Source organism: Chiloscyllium plagiosum, unplaced genomic scaffold (genome assembly GCF_037043375.1).
Source record: "Chiloscyllium plagiosum isolate Xiang-an unplaced genomic scaffold, Cpla_swu_hap1 HiC_scaffold_42, whole genome shotgun sequence".
In the NCBI taxonomy this organism is placed as follows: domain Eukaryota; kingdom Metazoa; phylum Chordata; class Chondrichthyes; order Orectolobiformes; family Hemiscylliidae; genus Chiloscyllium; species Chiloscyllium plagiosum.
The window spans coordinates 38,836,388-38,841,764 of record NW_028270180.1 but is presented as its reverse complement, the minus strand read 5'-3'; positions in this window follow the sequence as shown (position 1 = coordinate 38,841,764).

Genomic DNA, 5,377 nt, shown 5'->3' with positions numbered 1-5,377 from the left:
TAGTGGTCCAGATTCAATACAGTGTACCACGAAATGGGGGAGTTGGTGCAGTTCACCACTAAAGGGAAGATAAGTATAGGATCGGTCATTTGAATATTTGATGCCAAGACTTGAGAATTGTGGCAATGGACTACGAACCGGGAGAATTGTTGCAGGGAAATACTGAATGGAAGACCTGGTGCACAGTGGAGCTAAATTACAGAATGGGTGCATGGCACCAGGAAATGAGAGAATTAGAGTAGCGCACCCTTAAATGGTAGAATCGGGCTTGGGAATCAGTAAATGGAAGAATTAGTACAGGGATATGAGAAAATGGGAGATTTGGTGGGTATCAATAAATGGGAGATCTGGTGCACAGTGCCAATACATTGGAAAACTGGTGTGTGTCCATATATAAGAATGGAGCAGAGCATGTCTAAATTGGGGAATAGGGGCCAGGGAAACAATAAAAAGAAGAAATGTTGCAAGCATCGGTAAATTGGAGATTCAGTTCAGTGCATCACTAAATGAAAACAATTCAGCAGGTCACCCGTACGTGGAAGATGTGTATCAGGGAACAACTAAACGGAAGGAATTGATGCAGGGCAACAATAATTGGAGAATTCATGCAGGTGCCGTTAAATTCTAAGTGGGAGGACTGGGGCAGGATAACCTCAATGGGTGAGTTGGTGAAATTCCCGAATTAGTGCAGGATTGGTGAATGGGAGAAATGGTGCAGGGAAGCGGAGCACTAAATAGAGCCACACAGATGTACAGCACGGAAACAGACCCTTCAGTCCAACTTGTCCACGCCCAAATTTAAGAATTCTGGCAGCTCTCCACTAAATTGGAGAATCATTGCAAGGAACTACTGAGGATCTAAAATTTGAATTTAGACAACAATTATATGTAGATTTTTATTTACCACAAAATGGTTTCTCAATGTAAAAGAATGTTATGAAATGGCCTGTGAACCTGTACTGCTGATTTGCAGAATTAAGCTGAAATTCAAAGACAATAGAGTTTTCATAAAATGAACACTGACGCATTAATTGACTATTCGAACTAACCTTCAACTGATACATTGCATGACAATTTACGTAAATAAGATTTCTTTTCCAAGGAATGCCATTGGATCAGCCTATTGTCAATTATGTCTCCATATTACAGACGATTGGACCTTTCTTGACATTAAGAACCCTTTTCCAGAAAATATCATTGGATTAACTTGCAGTAAATCATATCACCTTATTATATGTGATTGGTCTTTCATGCCATTAGGGCTGTACTATCTCTTAAAAAAACATATTAAAAATGTTTAATTTTCAAATGTAATTGCGCGACTTCACATGGAATACAGAAGCTTTAACCTCTGTGTTGCTGGATAAAATTACGTCAAGGTGCCTTAATTCAATAAACTAACGACCACTGCTTTTTGAACAGACCGTATTCGTTGTTTCTTTTGACCGATCTCGAATCAAGAGGTCATAGATCTTCACAGAATGGTACAAAGACAAGTCGGAGTGAAATCTGGGAGAGGTATTAGTTATTTATGATCAGCAGGATGTTACACAGATAAGCAGGAATAAAATCTGTTAGAGGTAATAAATGTTTCTGATCTGTAGGATGTTAGAGAGACAAGCAGGAATGACAGCTGGAAGAGGTAGTAGTTATTTATGGTCTACCGAGACAGTCAGGAATGTAATATGGAAGAGATAATAGTTGTTTACGATCGGCAGGATGTTACTGAGACAAACAGGAATGCAATCTGGAAGAGGTAATAAATTGTTTATACTCTGCAGAATATTACAGAAGCAAGCAGGAATGTAATCTGGAAGAGGTAATAGTTGTTAATAATCTGCAGAATGTTACAGGGACAGGCAGGAGTGAAATCTGGAAGAGGTAATAATTGTTAATGGTCTGCAGAATGTGACAGAGACAAGCGGGAATGAAATCTGGAAGGGCTAGTAGTTGTTTGTGGTCTACAGGATGTTACAGAGACAAGCCGGAGTGAAATCTCGAGGAGGTCATAGATGTGCATGGTCTGCAGTATTTTACACAGACAAGCAGGAGTGAAATTTGGAAGAGGTAATAGTTGTTTATAATCTGCAGGATGTTACAGAATCAAGCAGGAGTGAAAAGTGGAAGTGGTAATTTTTTTATGGTCTGGAGAATGTTACAGAGGCAAGCAGGAATGATATCTAGAAAAGGGAGTAGTTGTTTATAACCTGCAGGACATCACAGGGACAAGCAGGAGTGAAATCGAGAAGAGGTAATAGTTGTTATAATCTGCTGGATTAGATTAGATTACTGACAGTGTGGAAACAGGCCCTTCGGCCCAACAAGTCCACACCGACCCTCCGAAGAGCAACCCAATCAGACCCATTCCCCCACCACCTAACATTACGGGCAATTTAGCATGGCCAATTAACCTGGCCTGCACCTTTTTGGACTGGAGGAAACCGGAGCACCCGGCTGAAACCCAGGCAGACACGGGGCGAATGCGCAAACTCCACACAGACAGTCACCGGAGGCGGGAATTGAACCTGGGTCTCTGGTCCACAGTGCTGACCACTGTGCCACCGTGCCGCCCACAGAGACAAGCATGAGTGTAATCTGGAAGAGGTCATTCGTGTTTATGGTCTTCAGGTTGTGACAGATTCAAGCAGGAGTGAAATCTGGAAGAGGTAATAGTTGTTTATAATCTGCAGGGTGTTGGAGAGGTAAGCAGGAGTGACATCTGGAAGAGATAATAGTTGTTTATGGTCTGCAGTATTTTGCAGAGACAAGCAGGAGTGAAATCTGGAAGAGGTTCCATTTGTTTATAGTCTGCAGAACGTTATAGACACAAGCAGGAATCAAATCAGGAAGAGGTAATAGTTGTTTGTGGTCTGCAGGCTGTTACAGAGACAAGCAGGAATGCAAAATGAAAGTGGTAATACTATTTTATGGTCTGCAGGATGTTACAGAGTCAAGCAGGAGAGAAATCTCGAAGAGGTAATAGTTTATAACCTGCAGGATATTACAGAGACAAGCCGGAGTGACATCTGAACAAGGTAATGGTTGTTTGTGGTCTGCAGGGTGTTACAGACACAAGCAGGAGTGACATTTGGAAGAGATAATAGTTGTTTATGGTGTGGAGTATGTTACAGAGACAAGCAGGAATGAAATCTAGAGGAGGTCATAGATGTGTATGGTCTTCAGGATGTTCCACAGACAAGCAGGAGTGAAATCTGTAAGAAGTAATAATTATTTATAATCTGTAGGATGTTGCAGAGGTAAGCAGGAATGTAATCTGGTAGAGGTAATAGTTGTTTATGGTCAGCAGGATTTTACAGAAACAAGCAGGAGTGCAAAATGGAAGTGGTAATACTTTTCTATGGTCTGGAGAATATTACAGAGGCGAGCAAGAATGAAATCTGGTAGAAGTAATAGTTGTTTATGGTCGGCAGGATATTACAGAGACAAGCAGGAGTGAAATCTGGAAGTGGTAATACTTTACTATGGTCTGGAGAATGTTACAGAGATAAGCAAGAATGAAATCTAGAAGAGGTAATAGTTGTTTATCGTCTGCAGGATGTTATAGACACAAGCTTGAGTGAAATCTAGAAGGGGTAATACTTTTTACGGTCTGCAGAATGTTACAGAGACAAGCAGGAATGAAATCTGGAAGAGGTAATAGTTGTTTATGGTCTGCAGGATGTTGCAGATTCAAGCAGGAGTGAAAAATAGAAGAGGTAATAATTGTTTATAATCTGAACAATGTTAAAGAGCCACATAGGAGTGAAATATGGAAGAGGTAATAGTTGTTTCTGGTCTGCAGAATTTTACAGGGACAAGCAGGAATGGAATCTGGATGAGGTAATAGCTGTTTATAATCTGCTGGAAGTTACAGAAACAACTCAGACTGAAATCTGTCAGAGGTAATTTTCATGATCAGCGTGATGTTACAGAAACAAGCAGGAGTGAAATATGGAAGAGGTAATAATTGTATATGGTCTGCAGGATATTACAGAGACAAGCAGGAGTGAAATCTGGGTGACGATATAGTTGGTTAGGGTTTTACAGGGACAAGCAGGATTGAAATCTGGAAGAGGTAATAGTTGTTTGTGGTGTGCAGAATGTTACAGAGACAAGCAGGAGTGAAACCTGGAAGAGATTCAAGTTGTTTATAATCTCTCAGTTGTTACAGCGACAAGCAGGAGTGACATATAGAAGAGGTAATAGTTGTTTATGATCTGCAGGCTGTTACAGAGTGAAACAGGAGTGAAATATGGAATAGGTAATAGGTGTCTATAGCCTACTAGATTTTACAGAGACCGTCAGGAGTGAATTCTGGAAGAGGTAATTGTTTTTAAGAGTCTGCAGGATGATTCAGTGACAATTAGGAGTGAAATCTGGAAGAGGTAATAGTTGCTTATTGTCTGCAGGATGTTACAGAGACAAGTTGGAGTGAAATCTGGTTGAGTTAATAGTTGTTTATAATCTGCAGGAAGTGAAATCTGGAAGAGGTGCTAGTTTGTTTATTGCCTACCAGATTTTACGGAGGCAGTCAGGAGTGAAATCTGGAAGAGGTAGTATTTGTTTATAGTCTGCAGGATGATACAGAGTTAAAAGGAGTGGAATCTGGAAGTGGTATTAGTGGTTTATGATCTGCTGCATGGTACAGAGACAAGCAGGAACGAAGTCTGGAAGACATAAAAGTTGTTTATTATTTACAGTACTTTATAGAGACAAGCCAGAATGAAATCTGGAAGAGATAATAGTTGCTTATGGTCTGCAGGATGTTGCAGGGTCAAACAGGAGTGAAATATGGAATAGGTAATAGGTGTTTATAATCTGGAAGATGTTTCATAGAAAAGCGGGAGTGAAATCTGGAAGAAGTATTAGTTGCTTATGGTCTGCAGGATGTTACAGGGTCAAACAGGAGTGAAATCTGGAAGAGGCAATTTTTTTTAGAGTCTGCAGGATGATACAGTGACAAGTAGGAGTGAAATCTGGAAGAGGTAATAGTTGTTTGTGGTCTACAGGATGTTACAAGCCGAAATGCAAAATGAAAGTGGAAATACTATTTTATGGTCTGGAGTATGTTACAGAGGCAAGCAAGAATGAAATCCAGAAGAGGTAATAGTTGCTTATGTCCTGCAGGATGTTGCAGATTCAAGCAGGAGTGAATAATGGAAGTGGTAATACATTTTTATAGTTTGTTTGGATGTTACAGAGTCAAGCAGGAATGAAATCTGGATGCGATAATAGTTGCTCATAATCTGCAGGATATTGCGGAGACAAGCAGGAATGGAATCTACAGGAGGTCATAGATGTGTATGATCTTCAGGATGTTACACAGACAAGCAGGAGTGAAATCTGGAAGAGGTAATATTTGTTTATAATCTGCCGG